At 44.2% G+C, this 22,294-nt stretch overlaps 1 protein-coding gene across 1 annotated transcript in view; it reads left to right on the top strand.

The window, feature by feature from the left end:
• Positions 1 to 16,224: 16,224 nt before the first annotated feature.
• Positions 16,225 to 22,294, top strand: part of LOC126428215 (aminopeptidase Ey-like) — a 265,785-nt gene continuing 259,715 nt past the window's right edge. Inside the window, exon 1 of the mRNA XM_050090131.1 lies at positions 16,225 to 16,342. The gene's annotated coding sequence lies outside the window, so the exon portion shown is untranslated. The remainder of the gene's footprint in view (positions 16,343 to 22,294) is intronic.

Here is a 22,294-nt window from a genome sequence, read left to right as displayed (position 1 = left end):
TATGCACGAGTGCCGTTCAATCAGAAACGCATATAGTTTTTTCTCGGCCAATTTCGGTTGAAAAATGCGGAATTTTTATTGGGACATCGTGGAATATTCCTGCTTCACGAGGTTCCGATAGGTAGAGGCCCTATATGTAGCCTTCAAAATGGCGTCTGTAGCGGAGGTGCGATCCAAGCAGAGAATTGTCATTGAGTTTCTTTTGGCGGAAGACCTGAGCATCCTAGATATTCATGGGTGCTTGCAAAATGTCTATGCAGTCCCGGCAGTGAACAAACGTACGGTGAGTCTTTGCCTGAGGCGTCTGACAACATCGCAGCAAGGTCGCGTAAACCTGTCTGATCTCCCGCATGCCGGCCGGTCGCACCCAGCTGTGACTCCTGCAATGCTGGAACGTGCGGACACTCTCATTCGAGGTGATCGGAGGATCACAGCCACCTCGCTGCCCAACTGAACATCTCTGTCGGTAGTGCTGACACACTCGTCCACCAGTTGGGGTACTCAAAGTGTGTGCCCCCTAGGTTCCTCCCCCCCCCCCCCAAACAGAAGACAATGAAGAGCAACGAAAGACCTGTGTGAAATTGGTTGGCCGATCGTGTTGATCACTTCGAATAGGGAACAGAACGGTAATCCATGGAGTGGAGCCACACCGCCTCTCCTCCGAAGTTCGAAACCGCACTCTCAGACAGTAAAGTCATGGGGACAGTTTTCTGGGACCTTGAAGGGGTTATTCTCTTTGACATGCTCCCTCATGTTACAACGATCAACTCTGAAGTGTATTGTGTTACCCTCAGGAAATTGAAGAAACGTCGTCAGCGGGTTTGTAGCCACAAAAATTCAATCGAACTCCTCCTTCTCCATGACAAAGCAAGGCCTCATACACGTCTGCGAATCCGAGAGGAGCTCAGAATACTTGATTGGACTGTTCTTACTCATCCACCCTACAGCCCGGGCCCAGATCTCGCATCTTCCGACATCCATCTGTTTGGGCCAATGGAGGATGCACTCCGCGCGAAGCAGTTGGAGATTTTCTTCTCTCAGTGACTGGGTGTTGCGTTGTCCTCATCACCATTTCATCCTCACCACGGGCGCGCAAGTCGCCCAGTGTGGCGTTGACTGACCGAAGACTTGCACTTGGCGGCCGAACTCGGCCGGATGGGGCCTCCAGGCCAACGATGCCATACGCTCATTTCCATTTTTTCCAGTACATGGATGACGGGGAGGTTATGAGCGTTTGGCGTCATTGGCCGGGAGGCCCCTTACGGGGCAGGTCCGGCCCATTGCTGCATGTCTTATTACATTCGGCGACACATTGGGCGACCTGCGCGCCGTATGGAGAAGAAATGATGATGAAGACAGCACAACACCCAGTCCCTGAGAGGAGAAAATCACCGACCCAGCCGGGAATCGAACCCGGGCCCGTAGGACGGCCATCCGTCACGCTGACCACTCAGCTATCGGGGCGAGCACAGGGAGGTTATTGATGCAGCAAGACGATGGCTCGGACGTCGACCAACACAGTGGTACCATGCTGGCATACATGCCCACTCAGTAAGGTGGAGGCCATCGCACTGAACGGAGATTATATTGGAACATAGGGTATTTCAGCCAGAAGGGTGGATATAAATGTGGTGTATTGGGAATCTGAATAAAATCAGCCTGCTTTCAGAAAAAATTGTTGCATTACTTGTTAAACGCCCCTCGTACCATATTCGCTGACACAATTATTCATAAACAATGCATCACAGTTTGAAAAGTACGGTAATGTCAGCAATGAGAACACCAAAAAGAAAATAATGACGGAGTCTAGTGAATACCATGAGCCAGCTGTATATTATTTGAAGTGTGACGTCATTTGTTGCGTAGATGGCGCCATAGATGTATATATACATTACTGGCCATTAAAATTGCTATACCAAGAAGAAATGCAGATGATAAACGGGTATTAATTGGACAAATATATTATACTAGAACTGACATGTGATTACATTTTCACGCAATATCGGTGCATAGATCCTGGGAAATCAGTACCCAGAACAACCACCTCTGGCCTTAATAACGGCCTTGACAAGCTTGGGCATTGAGTCAAACAGAGCTTGGATGGCGTGTACAGGTCCAGCTGGCCATGCAGCTTCAACACGATACCACAATTCATCGAGATTAGTGACTGGCGTATTGTGACGAGCCAGTTGCTCGGCCACCATTGACCAGACGTTTTCAGTTGGTGAGAGATCTGCAGAATGTGCTCGCCAGGGCAGCAATCGAAAATTTTCTGTATCCAGAAAGAACCCGTCCAGGACCTGCAACATGCGACCGTGCATTATCCTGCTGAAATGTAGGGTTTCGCAGGTATCGAATGAAGGGCAGAGCCACGGGTCGTAACACATCTCAAATGTAACGTCCAAAGTGCCGTCAATGCGAACACGAGGTGACCGAGACGTGTAACCAATGGCACCCTATACCATCACGCCGGGTGATACGCCAGTATGGCGATGACGAATACACGCTTCCAATGTGCGTTCACCGCGATGTTGCCAAACACGGATGCGACCAACATGGTGCTGTAAACAGAACATGGATTCATCCAAAAATATGACGTTTTGCCATTCGTGCACCCAGGTTCGTCGTTGAGTATACCATCACAGGCGCTCCTGTCTGTGATGCAGCGTCAAGGGTAACCTCAGCCATGGTCTCCGAGCTGATATTCCATGCTGCTGCAAACGTCGTCGAACTGTTCGTGCAGATGGTTGTTGTCTTGCAAACGTCCCCATCTGTTGACTCAGGGATCGAGACGTGGCTGCACGATCTGTTACAGCCATGCGGATAAGATGCCTGTCATCTCGACTGCAAGTGATACGAGGCCGTTGGATCCAGCTTGGCGTTCCGTATTACCCTCCTGAACCCACCGATTTCATATTCTGCTAACAGTCATTGGATTTCGACCAACGCGAGCTGCAATGTCGCGATACGATAAACCGCAATCGCTATGGGCTACAATCCGACCATTATCAAAGTCGGTAACGTGATGGTACGCATTTCTCCTCCTTAACACGAGGCATCACAAAAACGTTTCACCAGGCAACGCCGGTCAACTGCTGTTTGTGTATGATGGGAAACCTTGCTCATTTCAGCACGCTGTAGGTGTCGCCACCGGCGCCAACGTTGTGTGAATGCTCTGAAAATCTAATCATTTGCATATCATAGCATCTTCTTCCTTTCGGTTAAATTTCGTGTCTGTAGCACGTCATCTCCATCTTCGTGGTGTAGCAATTTTAATGGCCAGTGGTGTATCTATGTTGCAGTTATATTATAGGTGTCATTCGTGAGTTATGCTTGTAGTATGTCGCTTAGTTCTTGTGAGTTGTGTCTTAGATTGTGTTGCTTGTGAGCCTATATAGCTCTAGTATAGATGACGAGTGTATTGAACTTCATGCTACTGTCATTTTGCTTTGACCACTAACGTCACCAATGGCACTTAAAAATGGGAAAAAAGTAAAGTATATCCTTACAGGATTCATTGTAGTGTAGCCCAAGACCTAGGTTGAGTTGAAAGGTGATGAAAACAACCATCTACCCGTTGTGGTAAGATATTTTGAAATTTTTATTTGCCCGAAGGCGTCAATAACATCTGTTGCTGACGCTACAGCCACATTAGATAGCCATCACCATCACTTTCAATCTGCCACTGTTGCCTACTGTAATTTCCCACCGGCAGAGATAGAAATTCATGAAACCATCAAAATTCTCAAAAATAAAGCAAGTGGTGAATATTCCATTACAGCAGACTTACTGAAATGGTCAGAACCAAGGATTATAAGTGATCTACATTTGCTTTTTGAGAACATGTGGAAAACAGAAATGATTCCACACGATTGGAAAATAGCATTAATTCACCCACTACATAACAAGGAAGACATATGAATGTCGGCAATTACTGAGGAGTCTCACATCTACCAATCGCAAATAAAATATTATCAAAAATTTTCCTGGGCACAGTTGAAGAAACTTTATCCAAAAAATTGGAAGTATATCAGATTGGTTTTCGGAAGGGGAATTGATTTTTCACTTCAAATCAGTAATTACCATGGAATGTTAACCAGCAAATCTGTAATAGTATCATTTATTGATTCAATGAAGCATTTTATTTGGTAGGCAAAGCTCATAACAGAGTTTGGTGTTACGGTATGCAGCTAATTTTTCCACAGAAAAGTAAAACTTTCGCACTTTGCTTATGGTCCGAATAATTAAGCCATCTTGCTGTTCGCGTGTGTTGCGAGAAATGTATCGCATGTTGCGAGAAGGCTATGAAAACTGTAGAAGGAGTTATGGCGACTTCTGTCAACGCCACTTAGTGGTGTTGCTTCTGTTCCTTGTTTATATCTCTGTGAGGGATCGGGAAGTGGTTCTTTTGTGTGTGTGCTTCCTGTTCTGTGTCAGTTCTCTCAGAGCGGTAAAGAGTGTGTTGTTGCAAAGTGTTGTGTTTTCATTTATCACGTTTTTTCCTTCGATTACAGCCTTCTGTATGTAGTAATGTTCTTCTATTGTTAGTTATCGGTATAGACTTTTGCCGTGTTTCAGGATGTGTAGATCGCCTTCGATGTTAGTGGGGTTATGGTTTTTGTTCATAAGGTGTCATGCGGAAGTCGAATGTCTGCTGTCACTCTTTTACAGCTCTCATGTGTTCTGGGTACCTCGTTCAGAAAAGTGCAGACTGAGTATTAATGTATAGGTTATAGTCTTTGCTATTATCTGTTACAGCTTGCTCCTTTCGTGGTATTTTTTACATCGTTGCACACATTGTACACACTTATATTCTTCAGTCGGTTCATGGAATTAGTTATTAGTACACATTTTACGATAAAATAATGTATTGCGAGTATTGTCGTTACGTGTCTTTGGTTCCCAAATTCGCCGATGCAGGTGTCATCCAGAAAGGCTGGTATGTTGTAGAACTCTAGATTGGGTTGCCGTATATCCGGCCTTTACGATTATGTCCGGCCAGACGTACACAAGTCCGACGTTTTGAGGCTTCCGGGTTTCTGACGCAAAAAGCGTGTTTGGTAGAGTCCGAACGACTAGAATAATTTCAAGCATGACATGTTGTGAACGTGCTTTCGAGTGTAGACCAATGAGATGGAATATCACCACCTGTCACATACTCGCGACATTGCAATGTAACGTGTGTACAGACGTCGTATAAACAAAGACATTGTGCAAATCATTGGCATGCGGTGCCTTCGCTATTTCATTCTTTAATGACCAAAGTTATTGAATATCTTTTCGTTTTCCGTCCCAGAAGAATAGATAATTGTTTCATTTTGTTTAAAGACGAGCTTTATTTTGACATAAGATTATAATAGGAACAAGTTGCAGTTAAGGTGCTATCATAATTTCCAAATAATAACGCTCTTTACTGATATTGTTTTAGTTTAAGCACGTTTAAGATTGGCCTTGCAAAAATCTGACTGTAATTGTGTAACTGATTACTAGTAAACGACTGAAAATACCCAACCGAGTCTATTTCCATTTAAAATAGTCTGGCTTTTAGGGGAAACTGTTCGGCTAAATATAGCGCCGAACGTGGCTTTTCTCATTTTAGATCTGGCAACGCCAACTTTTAAGTCTGTCCTCTGTCTTTGGTCCATAAAGATAATACTTTCATGATACGGTTATGCAAAAGGTAGCTAGAGTTTTAATCTGATGGCCTCTGTAAAATAAGTCTCTCATGAGATCATTTGGAAGTGGGAATGGGGCTGTTTCCCCACTCCTAGTGTCCGTGTCATGAACATCGATTTTTCAAACAATGGAAAATCCAGTATGGAATGCCTATGTGCGACTCAGCATGTTCGCTATATGGCGAGTTGGAACACTGATTTTTTTCATTCCTTCTATATCGGCGATCTTGACTGATTTCCTAGCGTAACATTAATGGTATAGGCCTACGTGTCACGAATAGACTGTTAGTGATTTTTGGGACAACAATGAACTTCTATTGTCATTATTATTTAAGGATTGTTGAACGTCTGTTCTTTCATTCATTTCATTCCTATGTTACTATTTGTGAGAATCTGTCCACTTAACAATTGGCACTTAATCATTTCTCCCACAGCCTGAATCTCATAACACCATGGTTTTCGTGTAAGGATAACTACTAAAATATTTTCTCACACAGCTTCATAGATTGTATATAGTACCTCATTACACCAACATTCACAGGCCATTTATTTAGATTTATGCAACATTATTTATATCGCGGGGACACATGCTACATTTTCAGCGTTACATAAAATTAACACTAAGCACTAATAGCTGTAATAATTTTCACGTGTTATTGTATTATGCTGTTGCGTTTGTAACCTTGTTTTATTTTGGAGCCATTGGGGCTGTGAGAGAAAATCGAATCCTCCAAAATCGCCCCCTTCCAAAGAAGAAAGAAGTAGAGGAAGATGAAAGAGGTGCTATTCATTCTGCTACGCAAAACGAAAACAGTGTCATCCTGTGTTAATGGCAAGACAGCTCCGTTAATTGTGAACCATCAAATACAACTGTTGCGAACCCAGTAAGATATCCTCAGCTGTCAAGGAAACCCATTGCAGTTCCTCGACCCTCCATCCTGACGGAATAAACAAGCGCATTTCTTTATTAATTTTTTTTTTACATACAATGACGTGCACAGATGTAACGTACGCAGAAGATGCAAAAGATACAAAAATGAACATACGAAACTATTTCATTATTTGTCACATAGGAATAATTTCATTAGCTTCAAAAGGAAACGTAGTATTTTCGAGGAGGTAAATTTGACGGTTGACGAAAAACAGTTTTGAATTTACAATTTCTTTCTTAAGTTCCAGCTTGTGTCATGTTCAGATAATTTCAATTGCCACAGCTCTCCCTCAATGACCAATATATACTTTCCCACAGTGCTTGCATGTGGTTTTATTCATTTTACTGGCAAATTGTAAAATCCAGCATTTTATGAACCGACTGAGCGATATATAGAATAACAGAATTCGTTACGCAGGGTATGAAATGCATTTTCATTTAATACTTTGCCTAACCATTTAATAGAATGCCAGGTACATTTAAAACAAAGTTATAAAGAAAGGTAATTGAAATACACTCCTGGAAATGGAAAAAAGAACACATTGACACCGGTGTGTCAGACCCACCATACTTGCTCCGGACACTGCGAGAGAGCTGTACAAGCAATGATCACACGCACGGCACAGCGGACACACCAGGAACCGTGGTGTTGGCCGTCGAATGGCGCTAGCTGCGCAGCATTTGTGCACCGCCGCCGTCAGTGTCAGCCAGTTTGCCGTGGCATACGGAGCTCCATCGCAGTCTTTAACACTGGTAGCATGCCACGACAGCGAGGACGTGAACCGTGTGTGCAGTTGACGGACTTTGAGCGAGGGCGTATAGTGGGCATGCGGGAGGCCGGGTGGACGTACCGCCGAATTGCTCAACACGTGGGGCGTGAGATCTCCACAGTACATCGATGTTGTCGCCAGTGGTCGGCGGAAGGTGCACGTGCCCGTCGACCTGGGACCGGACCGCAGCGACGCACGGATGCACGCCAAGACCGTAGGATCCTACGCAGTGCCGTAGGGGACCGCACCGCCACTTCCCAGCAAATTAGGGACACTGTTACTCCTGGGGTATCGGCGAGGACTATTCGCAACCGTCTCCATGAAGCTGGGCTACGGTCCCGCACACCGTTAGGCCGTCTTCCGCTCACGCCCCAACATCGTGCAGCCCGCCTGCAGTGGTGTCGCGACAGGCGTGAATGGAGGGACGAATGGAGACGTGTCGTCTTCAGCGATGAGAGTCGCTTCTGCCTGGGTGCCAATGATGGTCGTATGCGTGTTTGGCGCCGTGCAGGTGAGCGCCACAATCAGGACTGCATACGACCGAGGCACACAGGGCCAACACCCGGCATCATGGTGTGGGGAGTGATCTCCTACACTGGCCGTACACCACTGGTGATCGTCGAGGGGACACTGAATAGTGCACGGTACATCCAAACCGTCATCGAACCCATCGTTCTACCATTCCTAGACCGGCAAGGGAACTTGCTGTTCCAACAGGACAATGCACGTCCGCATGTATCCCGTGCCACCCAACGTGCTCTAGAAGGTGTAAGTCAACTACCCTGGCCAGCAAGATCTCCGGATCTGTCCCCCATTGAGCATGTTTGGGACTGGATGAAGCGTCGTCTCACGCGGTCTGCACGTCCAGCACGAACGCTGGTCCAACTGAGGCGCCAGGTGGAAATGGCATGGCAAGCCGTTCCACAGGACTACATCCAGCATCTCTACGATCGTCTCCATGGGAGAATAGCAGCCTGCATTGCTGCGAAAGGTGGATATACACTGTACTAGTGCCGACATTGTGCATGCTCTGTTGCCTGTGTCTATGTGCCTGTGGTTCTGTCAGTGTGATCATGTGATGTATCTGACCCCAAGAATGTGTCAATAAAGTTTCCCCTTCCTGGGACAATGAATTCACGGTGTTCTTATTTCAATTTCCAGGAGTGTATTTTGACAGTTCCAAGAGCCACAGACATCATTGTTGCAACAGTTTCAGTCCATTTCTGTCCTGTTACCTAAAATGGAGGCTGCACGTGATGAGTGCAAAACTTTTGCTGTAGATGATCGTGCAAATGCAATGAAACAATGATTTTTTTAGAATTACAGATACTTAGGTATAACATTGAAAGAAACAGTGTTTTGCTACCAGGCGATCTCTGTAGCTTGCAAGGAATCTCCCCTAAGGTCTGAAGATGTTCCGATGGACAAGCTCGCGTGTCATTGTATCTATTTTTGCGACATTCAGCTGTTATATGAATAAGGCCTAAAAAGTCGAAAGCTGTCTCTTACCCTACCTGGCCACGTTAGGCTAAATTTTTCTGCCTGACTGATGTAGTACTGTCACCGTGAGAGGGTGGTACGGGACTTCAAGTCCCACCGCCACACCTGCAAAGTGTATTGCAGTGACGCAGTGTCACTACCCTGTGGATAGATTTACTGCCTCACCAACACAGTTAGACCGCAAAAGACCGCTGATGCTGTGTTGTAACAAATCACCAAAAAAAAATCTGGACTAAATAAGTATACTTTTGCAGAACATGAAAAAGCGTTTCCTGTTTAATATCATAATTGTGTTCTGCCAGGCACGGACGGAATATTCTGTTAATGTTTTAAAAAACTAGCAAAGTGTGAGCAGAACTTTCTCTTTGACCGTTGCGTACAAACTTAATTACGTGTCTAGAGCCTTTGTCCGTCCTCGACGATTTTTGCCTGGTATCGGCGTTGATACTGGCAAGTTATCAGTCCCGAGAATTCCAAGGCTTTCTACAGTGTTTTAAACACTTTTGTAGGTAACTAGCTACAGCTGTGAAATATTTATGGAAAAGAATTTTTATTTCCTATGAGCTGTACAGATTTTATATATTCTTTATCGGTTTCGGTTGTTTCAACCATCATCAACACAGCGTATGTGTAACTTATTTAAGCTTTTGAAGATAGTGTCAAAATCTGGTTATGTATGTTGCGATCCACGTTTTGTCATTATTACATTTGGTATATGAAAGTGCCTTCTACGAGAAATATGCATTTTTAAAGCAATAAATGTTACAATTTTTTCCCGTTGATTGTTGAAACAACGGAAACCGGTAAAAAGTAAATATATTTTATGCACCTGATGGCAGATAAAAATGTTTTAATTTGACATTCGAAGTCGGATAACAAATGAAAAAGGATATATTTTTGTGTGATGTAATAACAAATTAACAAGTTGATGTTTTCCTCTACTTTTACTGTGAAGCCTTGCTTCTTGCCTAATTTCATGATTCTAGGTCAACGGGAAGTCCAGTATAGGTTGTAATGAGTGAGTTTGCGAATATCAAACTATGTGACATACGGCTGTATCTTTTGATTTCTTTGACTTAGAAGCTTCAGTTTGTTACATCGCCAAGGGACAGTAGACCTTAGTACGAGACATAAATTTCAACTTTTCCCTATAGATTGTAATGAGTGAGTTTGTGAATATTAAGCTATGTGACATAAACGGCTGTATCATTTGATTTCATCGACAGAAGCTTAAGTTTTTTACATCGCCGAGGGACTGTAGACCTTAGTCTTCATCTTCTTCTTTATGGTCGCCTTGTCCCACGTCACTTAGGATCGGCATTGCTCTTCTGGATCCTTCTCCTCCATAGTACTCTATCCATTGCCTCTTCCTTCTTCCACCCTTTCTCCGTTAGGTTCCCGGATATGTTATCTTTTCACCTCATCTTCGGTCTTCCTCTCCTTCTCGCTCCTTCAGTCTTTATATCTTCAACTCTGTTTCCGATATACTCTTCCCCTTTTCTCTGTAAGTGTCCGTACCACCTTAGTCTGCTCTCTTGTATTTTTTTCCCCATGGGTCCCACTTTCACAGCTCCTCTAATCCTGTCCTTCCTTGTTACCCCACACATCCACCTCAGCATCCTCATTTCCGCCACTTCCATCTTCCTTTCCTGGGCTACTGTGATTGACCATGTCTCTGCCCCGTATATCATAGCAGGCCTTACCACCGACTTGTACACTTTCACTTTCAACCCAGTGCTCACCTTCTTGTCACACAACACTCCATTCATTTTCCTCCAGTTGTTCCAACCGCAATTTATTCGGTGTTGTATCTCGCTTCCCAGTCCTCCGTCCCTCTGTATGTACGACCTCAGGTATTTAAATTTGCAGACCGATTTCAGCTCATCATCCTGGATCTTGCAAGACTTCATCTGCACATCCTTCAGTGGTGGTTTGGATAGTTTGTGCAGGTATCGGTCCGTGTGTGTCGGTTTTCGATACACGCTGGAACACATGTGAGCCGCAGCACCTCAGACGCGAAATGCAACACCTGGAAAGTGTTCTGAGGAGCAATGGGTACTCCACAAGTTATATTAGAAGTGTAATAGAGCCAAACACTCGGCGAAGGAGGGAATCAGAAAAGGAAATGTCAGGTACGGCCTTTCTGCCTTACATTCGCAGAGTGACGGACAGAATCGGCAGTATATTTCGCAGACATGGCGTAAAGACGATTTTCAAACCGCCAAGGAAGATCAAAGAGTGTCTTAGATCGGCAAAGGAGAAAAGGGATTCACTTGCAATGTCGGGAATATACAGTATTCCATGCACATTGGGAAAAGTTTATGTCGGAATGACTGGACGCTCAATCAGCACCAGGATCACAGAACATAAGCGACATTGCAGGTTGGGGCAGGTGGAGAAATCGGCCGTGGCAGAGCACGTAGTGAGTGAGACCGACCACGTAATAAAATTCGCCGACACGGAAGTTCTGGCTGTAGAGAAGCACTATCACACGCGCTTGTTGAGAGAAGCTGTAGAAATACAAAAACACGCGAACAGTTTCAACAAGAAAGAGGAAAGCCTTAAGGTAAACGGATCCTGGCTTCCCGTACTGCAGCGAACGACCGCCGCAGGTAGCAAGAGGAGAACCGCACCGGAAACGACCGCGGAGAAACCCTCGGACGTTTACGCGCCTGGTACATATAGTCTGCGGCCGCGAGCTCGGCTCCAGTTCACCAACGGCAATGGAGGGTGAAGTTTTGACAATACCAGCCACTCGTGCTGACGAAACGTCAGTAAAATCATTAGATGAACGTCGGCCGAAGAACCCGAGACAGAAGCCGATAGGCTGTCTGCTAACAGATGACAAAAAAAGTGATATAATTACAAATTAGCAATTTTCGGATTTTTTTTCGTTTACTTGTGCATTGAAAGCTTGATTCTTGGCAAATTTTATGATTGTAGGTCAATGGGAAGTACTGTGTAGATTCTGATGAGTGAATTTGCGAGTGTCAAATTATGTGACATAATGACCGTATCTTTTGATTGCACTGACTTGGCGGCGGCTTACATTTAGTACACAGGCAAGAGATCTTAGACCTTCGTATGTGATATAAATGTCAAATGTCAAATTTCTACATCCACACGGATACTCAGCAAATCACATTTAAGTGCCTGGCAGAGGGTTCATCGAATCACCTTCACAGTAATTCTCTATTACTCCAATCTCGTATAGCACGTGGAAAAACCGAACGCCAACTCTTTTCGTACGAGTTCTGATTTTCCTTATTTCATTATGGTGATCGTTTCCACCTATGTAGGGTCGGCATCAACAAAATATTGTCGCATTCGGAGGAGAAAGGTGGTGATTGAAATTTTGTGAGGAGATTCCGCCGCACTGGAAAACGCCTTCGTTTTAATTATGTCCACCCCAAATCCTGTATCATTCCAATGACACTCTGTCCGTTATTTCGCGATAATACAAAACGTGCTGCCCTTCTTTGAACTTTCGTGATGCACTCCGTTAATCCTGTCTGGTAAGGATCCCACACAGCACAGCAGTATTCTAAAAGAGGACGGGCAAGCGTAGTGTACGCAGTCTCTTTAGTACAGTGTGTTTCAAACTGAGGGTCGCGACCACCTGGGCAATCGCAAAGCCTTGCTCAGGAGAAAGCAGTTGCAGCATGGCTGGTAACGTATGTTTCATGGCGATCATCTGCTATGGTATAAATATCACACGGAAGTGACAAGGTTTTGTGAAAACACCTTGAAAATTCGCTCACGTTCAGATGTGGTACTTTTATTATACTTTTTATCATACTTTTATTATGGTTCCGGGGATCGCCAGAATATTTTTACTTGGAAAGGGGTCGCGTATTCAAAAAGGTTGAAAAACACTGCTTAAGTAGATCTGTTACATTTTCTAAGTGTTCTGCCAAAACGCGGTTTTTGGTTTACCTTCCCCACAGCATTTTCTATGTGCTCTTTCCAGTTTAAGTTGTTCGTAATTGTAATTCCGAGGCCTTCAGTTGAATTTACGGTCTTTATACATAGGTTGGAACTTAAATAGTGGCAACTATTTATTCACAACCGATACGAAAGAGTTACATGTTTACACCAGTTACTGCCCTTCAAAGTAGTCATCAGCGTTGTATAGAAACTGTTGCCAGTGATGTGGAAGGCGTAGTATACCGTTAGCAGAGCCTGTTCTGTTGATGGTGCGAATGGAGCTGTCTACTGCCTGTCGAACAGTTCTAAAGCGAATGCCACGAAGCCAAAACTGTAACGCCAATCCAAAGAACGGCGTCATTATGGATCTCCACAAAAGTCGAAAATACACCAGGACCCCAGTATGGTGAAAGTTATGGTAATTCCCGTGTACGACTGTGATGGTGTTATCCTAAGGCCGGTATTACACTATCAAATTTCTGTGTCCAATATCTTTGTCCAATAACTTTGTCAAAGATATTTGATAGTGTAATAGGGACTTTGTCAAATGTCGTCCAATATTTGATCAAATCTAGGGCCTCGCTGTATATTTGATCAAAGAAACCGCTTGTCTTCTGTTCACTGCAATGTGACATGTTACCACATGGAGCGCTAGCATCGCTGCAGCGTTCTGTCGTCTGTAGTGTTTTTATAACCATTGCCGGTAAATACAATTGGTGTGTGCCGACAGCTACAAAATTAATAGAGATGTCTGAAGCTGATGAGGCGCTTTACAACGTGAGGCACCCTGAATACAAAAATAGATTAAGAAGATTGGAGACCTAACCTGACCTAACCTAACCCAACCTAACATAACCCTCTCCTGTGTCAAGGAATCGGAGTGTTACAGTGAGCCTGTCTTCTGAAGATGTAGCAGTTCTTAAGTGAATATTGTGCTTTGTGATATGAGGATACACTTCATTGAGCACATACAGAAATGTATGCTCATCCATTCTTAAGTAATTGATGTACGACTTGACGTCTTCCACTGTAAGCTCACGTAACAAGTTTTGTTGAATGCTTTTATCGTGTCGTCGTAAAACCCACGGCTTCACCCAGATTAGATTAGTTTTTCGTTCCATAGATCCGTGCTGAGGAGATCCTTATGGATGTGGAACATGTCGATTTTTTTAAAGCTGAAATAACAATACTAATAGTATGAATAAATACATCATTTGTTTCTATTAAAAATTTCGCCAATGGAGTAGAAGGAGTTGGCCAGTAGTAAGTCTTTCAGGCTCCTTTTAAACTGATCTTTATTTCTAACTAAATTTTTTATGTTTGCTGGCAAATTATTGAAGATGAGTAGTGGACCCCTTTTTGAACTAAAGTAAGTGCTTTTAAGTCCTTGTGCAGATCATTTTTGTTCCTGGTATTGTATGTATGAACTGAGTTGTTTGTTGGAAAAAGAAAAATTATTTACTACAAATTTCATTAAGAAGTAAATATACTGAGAGGCCATAGTTAGTATACCCAGTTCTTTGAAGAGGTTTCTGCAGGAGGTCCGTGAATTTACTCCACAAATAATACGTATTACACGCTTTTGGACCTTGAAAACTTTTGTTTGACTTCAAGATTTACCCCCAAAATATTATCCCATATGACATTATGGAATGAAAGTAAGCAAGCTTTTTCATTTTTATGTTGCCTATGTCTGCTAACACTCGAATTGCAAATACAGATTTGTTAAGGCGTTTCTGCAGTTCTGTGGTGCGCTCCTCCCAACTGAATTTATTATCAAGTTGTAATCCCAGTACTTTTAAGACTGTCAACCTCGTATGTATGGTTCCATTTTTTCCCCCCACTTCTTTTCCGCATGTGCACACAATGCAATTGGAGTACGTAGAACTGCTGCGGTTAAATAACAAGTTGTTGTCAGCCATCTTGAACTTTGACGAAAAATTTGATGACAGTATAATACCCCTTCTAGCGCTACGTCAAAGATCCTTTGTCAAATATATTGGATGGAATATTGGATCACATCTTTGATCAAATCTTTGACAAAGAAATTTGATAGTGTAATACCGGCCTAACGCATTATGTTCGTCCACGGCAGACCGTCAATGCACAGTATTACTGTTCGTTTTTGGAGCATCACCTGCGACCAGCTTTGCGAATGAAGAGGCGACACTTTCTGCGCAACCCACCCATCATTTTGCACGACAATGCGCGGACGCATACAGCACAAGCTGTGGCTGCTCTGTTCGGTCGATGGGACTGAGAAGTACTGTACCAGCCACCATACTCCCTTGTGACTTTGATTTGATTCCGAAGATGGATGAACCTTCTTGGCGTTCGCTTCAGAACTGTTCCAGAGATTCGACAGGCAGTAGACTGCTCCATTCGCACCATCAACAGAACAGGCTCTGTTACGGTATACTACGCCTTCCACATCGCTAGTGACTACTTTGAAGGACAGTAACAGGTGCAAACATGTAACTATTTTGTATCGGACCGCGCTGTTAGAGGCGCCATGTCACTGACTGAGCGGCCCATCCCGCCGGAGGTTCGAGTCCTCCCTCGGGCATGGGTGTGTGTGTGTGTGTTGTTCTTAGCATAAGTTAGTTTAAGTAGTGTGTAAATCTAGGGACCAATGACCTCTGCAGTTTGGTCCATAGGAATTCACGCACATTTGAACACATTTTTTGTATCGCTTGTGAATAAATAGTTGCCACTATTTAAGTTCCAAGCCTCGTATTTGACTGATTCATCTCGTAGCCTTTTAGTACTCATGTGGATGACCTACCCCTTTTCGTTATTTAGGGTCAATCGCCAATTTTCGCACCGAACAGATAACCTTTCTAAATCGTTTCCTGAGGAAAAGGGGTTTTAACAGTGGGACAGACACTCAACAAAGTGAAAAGGGTTCCCTTTTTACCGACAGGTGTACGGAACCCTAAAAATAGAATCCGATATTACGAATATGTTTTTTTTTTTTTTTTAAAGGGGGGGGGGGTGTTGGAGAGTAGGAACGACAACCACCCGCACCCCTTCGGATTCGGCAGCTGGCGGGAGCAGTCCAGCCGAGTGATGTAAAATGCGAGCTGCAGTATTTTACATCGGACACTAGCCGACTGAGGCAAGACACCTGCGGAATTACGGGGCTCCACAATCTGCGGCGTACAACATTTTGAGAAGTCAGGTTGCGTGAGCGACACTCCGTCCTGAGTTCGCTGGAACGGCGAACACCGTGCGTCGTGCGAAGTACTGTAGGTGCCTTACGCAGAAGCCTATCCGGAGGAACAACGGGTTATCGCCTGCTCTCTCTCTCTCTCTCTCTCTCTCTCTCTCTCTCTCTGTCTCTGTCGGTCTGGCGCCACAGACAGCGCATCGCTGGTGCTTCCCCACCACGCCGAAGTCCCGTGCCCTTACGACGAGCAGCCTTTGGCGACGGCGTAGCGCAAAGCAGTGTGTGGCGAGGTTGTCGAAGCATCGCGCCAGAGAGGTTCGTGTTGTCATCGCCTCAACAGCTGACAGCTCGGCCGTCTAGGCAGTTGACGGTAAGACTATGTTTGTGTACGCCTTTCTGTGCGATACTTGCAGCTCTGTTTAGCTACGGAGCAAATTGATTCAGCGGTGAAGGATGCGTTCACAGCGGCACCGATAACGGTCGTCAGACCCCGTAGCCAGAGGTCGCACGATAACATCGGTCGGCTGCTTGGTCACGGCACGTCCGATTTCATTCGTCAGTTTTTTACAGGGCCAATGTAAGGTGAGATTAGAATCTATTCTATGTATGAAGTAGGTTAGATTTTAACCCAGTGGCGTATACAGAAAAACGTTAAGGAGGGGGCGCTAAAGATATCTTGAGCTAACTTTACTTTTACCGTGATAAAAAAAAAACAATCAAGTCACATGCAAAGTTTGCCGGCCGGTGTGGCCGAGGGGTTCTAGGCGCTACAGTATGGAACCGCGCTACCGTTACGGTCGCAGGTTCGAATCCTGTCTCGGGCATGGATGTGTGTGATGTCCTTAGGTTAGTTAAGTTTAAGTCGTTCTAAGTTCTAGGGGACTGATGACCTCAGAAGTTAAGTCCCATAGTGCTCAGAGCCCCACTGATAAGCATTCCAAACCGTTTGTTTTTAATGGTGCGGCGAAATCGTTGAAGAATCTGATAGTTGCCCCCGCATTGATGGTCTCACCTCTAGGCATATAGCCGACTAGCAGGAAACCCTTACGATCCCAAAACACCGTCGCTATTATCTTTCTGGTGTTCAGATACCTTTTGCTTTGTTCGGTTTCTTTGGGAACTGCGAATGATGGCATTCCACTGACTGGCGCTTTGTTTCTGGTGTGGAGTGCGCTATCCGATCTCGTCACCACTGACAATGTGATTCAAATGTTCATCGCCAATCTTTTGCTAGAGGCTGACAAATGTTAACGCAGCTGCCATTCGTTTCGTTTAGCGCTCGCCCGACAAAATTCGGTGACAAAATACGAGGAAGCCACCTGGCACACCCTTTTTTATGGCTCAGATCTGCAATAACAATCTCGTACAACACATTTCATGAAATGTCTGTAAAGAATGAGTGCAGTCCACTAACTGTGTTGGATTTTTGTTTTAATACACTACAAGCCATTAAAGTTACTACACCACGAAGATGACGTGCTACAGACGCGAAATTTTTCCGACAGGAAGAAGATGGTGTGATATGCAAATGATTAGCTTTTCAGAGCATTCACAGAAGGTTGGCGCCGGTGGAGACACCTACAACGTGCAGTCTTTCCGCTGTCCGTACCACTGCCTATGGATTACACTACAGTAAATTGGGCGGCCGGAGTGGCCGAGCGGTTCTAGGCGCTTCAGTCTGGAACCGCACGACCACTACGGTCACAGGTTCGAATCCTGCTTGGGCATGGATGTGTGTGATGTCCTTAGGTTTAAGTAGTTCTAAGTCCCGTAGTGCCCAGAGCCATTTTTGAACATGCAAAGTTTGAGAAAGTTTTATTTGAACTGGTTGTACACATATACAAGAAATGCCATCTTATGACATAAAAAAGTTACAGTTGTGGTTCTCTTCCTCGAATGACGAATTCTATGCGCCTATTCTTCATGGGAAATTGGCTAATTACATCGTCAAGAGGACAATCATATTCGGCGAAGGATCATTAGAATGGCCGCGACTTTTCTTAGGTGGGTGTTAGCTATCTATTTGCCAGACAGAAACATATAAAGTACGATGACGCGGACGCGCGTGCTACATAGGAACGTACAATTATTCGAGAACTCTGTTCAGTCGACTGACGCGGGGGCGGGAGGCAAGGCTGGCGTCCTCCATATGTATCCGCCAGTGATGCTCCATAAACGAACAGTTATACTGCGCATTGACGGTATGCCGTGGAGGAACGTAATGCGTTAGGATAACACCATCACAGTCCTACACGAGAATCGCCATAACTTTAGACCACTCCATTCGCACCATCAACAGAACAGCCTCTGCTAACGGTATACCACGCCTTCCACATCGCTGGCAACTGGTTCTACACAACGCTGGTGATTACATTGGAGGACAGTAACAAAGGTGGTCACACGCCGTAGCCAGAGGTTGCACGATAACATCGGTCGACAGCTTGGTTACGGTGCGTCCGATCTCATTCGTCAATTTTTTACAGGACCAAGGAGGTCAGGTGAGGTTAGAATCAATTATATGTATGAAGAAGGTTAGATTTTAACCCAATGGCGGATACAGAAAAACCTCAAGGAGGGGGGTGCTAGGGATGGGAAAAACCGACCAGTTGAATCCGATATCGGTATTTTAGCTCTGAATAACTGTTGAGGTATTCGTTTGCTCTCGGTTATAATAGCTGCTTTTTAGTTTTTACTGATAATCGCATAAAAAATCGTAATATCAGTTAGGCGCAGCAACAGTATTAAGATGTTTCCCTTTTAAATAAACCTTTTTTAAAAACTAGTAATTTTTATCTTATAAAATTTCTATTGCTTGAAATACCGCGTTTTTATACAAAACTGAAAAATATATCAGCGCTATTTTTATGACAATGCTGACAGAAACGAACAACAAACCCAAGGCGTAAGAATTTGGTACAGCATCGCTGACACAATACTGAACCTGTTACTATGTGGCATGGCCTATTGGATGATATGCATGTATATGTTGGGTGCCAGACGACCTATCTAGTTTATATAACAGCTTGTCGCTGTTGTCGAATACGAGTTGTATTACTGAATGGCGCCATTCCTAGTCCGGTATCAGTGAAGTACAATGCCCGATTTGCTTTAAAATATTACGAACGGGAGGAGCCGCAATAGACTGGAGAAACTTCATTCGTAGTTTCCAATAAAAATACACAGTAGCTGATCTGTTACCTGTCTCCACATAATACGCCATTATCTGCTTGTAGCCCTTGGTTCAAATAGTTCAAATGGCTCTGAGCACTATGGGACTTAACAGCTGAGGTCATCAGTCCGCTAGAACTTAGAACCACTTAAACCTAACTAACCTAAGGACATCACACACATCCATTCCCGAGGCAGGATTCGAACCTGCGACCGTAGCAGTCGCGCGGTTCCAGACTGAAGCGCCTAGAACCGTTCGGCCACTCCGACTGGCGCAGCCCTTGGAAGACGGACAAATTAACATGGAAAACAGAGACATTCAACCTTAGTTTTCACTCCTTAGCACTAACTATTCATGATGCCCAAACGATGCTATGATCCTAGATTACAACGTGATTTTTTGGCAGAGTTCCAAAAACTTAGAATCAGTAGTAGAAAACTGGTTATTTTTGTTGTATTGAACCACTTATCTCTTTGTGAGAAAAGCAGCGAACATCGGACTGATTAAGTTTTGTTTTATTTGACTATTTAATATTTTGATTCAATGTATCTTGAAAGTGAGAGAGTCAAAATTTTTCAATTTTTGTCCCACTTCTATGTTTATTACAGGAAGTAATACTGATAAAATTCCGAAAATCAGTTATTTCATAAACCTTTGAGTGAGTTTTAATACTCAGGTTATCCTGACGTTCAGAAAAACCGATACAGCCGGTCATGCGCGGCTCGTGGTTTTTATACTGGGGAAGGCTGCGGCATTTATCAAACGGAGCCAATATAGGCCTCTGATTACGCTACAGATTAGTCTGACATAAACAACTAAGGATTCAGGGGGAGGGGGGTGGGCAGATCACTCTCTACCCATAATTTTACGTAATGTGTGTTGTATAATCAGGTATTAAATACCATTAGAAGCTAACTTTGAGTTAAAATCTTTGGTTAGTGTTTTTATACGTCATCATTACATTTTCTGACACTTCGCAGCAAATCATATGAAAAGACGCGTTTTGGAGAGATCTTCAATGCGATGAATGTTAACTTTGCGGCTGCTTAATATTTTTGGTGTTTTCAGTTCTAAATTTAAGGCGTTTATTGTAGTTTACCTCCAAAGCTCGAAGTTAAATGTTTTTCGCTGGAATTATGTTAAGTTCTTTCACTTGCATCCTATATCTGTGTTCCAAGTTTTTACCTATTAAATTGCCCACTGAATTCATATTGCGCTGGTTTCACACTCACGGTATGTCGCAGATATTCACAGACAAGTAAAACTCACTAAAATCTTGCAAAATACACTCCGAAAAAGAAACTTGCTAATATCACACGGTATCAAAAAAAGCAGTCAGCATCAGCAAGCAAGAAAAGTAAAGTAACGGGACAAATTTCGCTCGCTTTGTCCTCTAATCACTTATGAAACTCTCGCTAGATGGCAGTACTGTTATGTTACGGTAGTTTAGTGCACTCTGGCGGGATATTTGTAAACTTATTCTAAATGTGGATAAAATAGCCAATGGGAGAATCAAAAGAACTATGTAAAACATTATCAAAACAATAATATTAAACGTCGATTAATGATGCATCGAAGCGTAGTAGAGATGTGCAGAGACAGAGATTGGATAGCGAAGTTTCGGCCACTCTACATTCCTTTATTACATAGACAGTGGAACGTGAAAAACATGTGGTGGTTGGTATGACACCCTTAGGCTGCAAGCTCTGAGCCTTCGGGTCGCCCATAAAGAGCAGTACTATGTAGAAGCCACGCCCCCAAACCGCTACTACATGCAGCTTACTGACGTTCCAAGGCGCAGCCTAAACACTACTAACCGTTCGGAAAACATCTATCGAAACAAACAGTTCCAAAACCGTTGACCATCGTTATTTTAATCGGAATGGGAAATGTGCGAAATTCGTCCTGATAACTTAAAGTATGTAATATGATCTTGCGAAATTTACTTTAACATATATTTTGGGGCGGCTCCGCCTCAGAGCCTTTAATTACAAGCCGCGCCTGCAGCCGGTTGTTTCAGAGATATCCGCCACCCTTGCTCCGTGCTTTGAGACTAATGTTGCAGTGCGGCGTTTGCTATTAAACAGATGCCGAATTCATGTAAAAAAGTTATATCTGCCTCGGAAAAAAATATGGCGAGTACTGTAAGCTCTGTCATCAGTTAATGGAATTACCAGACAAGTTTTACGAATATAGGAGACGAAGGAAAAACCACCATGAGACAGAAGTGAAAACCAGTTTTAACTTTGTGACATCACTTTCCTTTTCCCACCACCGATTAACGTCAGAAGGAGCCGCTACATTTGAATCTAACATGCCGTTCTTGATTTTCATATTTACACGTGCATAATACGAAAATATGTTGTTTCACGCCTGCCCAGCTAGCCGTGCAGTCCAACGCGCTGCTTCCCGAGCGGGAAGGCGTGCCGGTCCCTGGCACAGACCCGCCCGGCGGGTTAGTGTCGAGGTCCGGTGTGCCGGATAGACTATGGATTCAGAATGAGATTTTCACTCTGCAGCGGAGTGTGCGCTGATATGAAGCTTCCTGGCAGATTAAAACTGTGTGCCCGACCGAGACTCGAACTCGGGACCTTTGCCTTTCGCGGGCAAGTGCTCTACCAGAAGTAAAGCTGTGGGTACCGGGCGTGATTCGTGCTTCGGTAGCTCAGTTGGTAGAGCACTTGCCCGCGAAAGGCAAAGGTCCCGAGTTCGAGTCTCGGTCGGGCACACAGTTTTAATCTGTCAGGAAGTTTCAGACTATGGATTGTTTGCCGGCCGGAGTGGCCGAGCGGTTCTAGGCGCTTCAGTCTGGAACCGCGCGCCCGCTACGTCGGAGGTTCGTATCCTGCCTCGGGCATGGATGTGTGTGAAGTCCTTTGGTTAGTGAGGTTTAAGTAGTTCTAAGTTCTAAGGGACTGATGACCTCAGATGTTAAGTCCCATAGTGCTCAGAGCCATTTGAACCATTTTTTGTTGTTTCACTGAGACACTGCATTAGTGATCTCTCCTAGACACGTTGCTCACGGTACGGTTTATTATACTACAGCGGTAGGATGTGAGACTTCGGTGTATAAAGATTTTTCCAATGAAGTTATGAGCACCTTAGAGTTAATTAGCGTGGTGAAATTGTATGTTGCGTCTATTATCTGATGCT

This window comes from Schistocerca serialis, chromosome 12 (genome assembly GCF_023864345.2).
Source record: "Schistocerca serialis cubense isolate TAMUIC-IGC-003099 chromosome 12, iqSchSeri2.2, whole genome shotgun sequence".
In the NCBI taxonomy this organism is placed as follows: domain Eukaryota; kingdom Metazoa; phylum Arthropoda; class Insecta; order Orthoptera; family Acrididae; genus Schistocerca; species Schistocerca serialis.
This window is presented reverse-complemented; position numbering and strand designations above follow the sequence as displayed.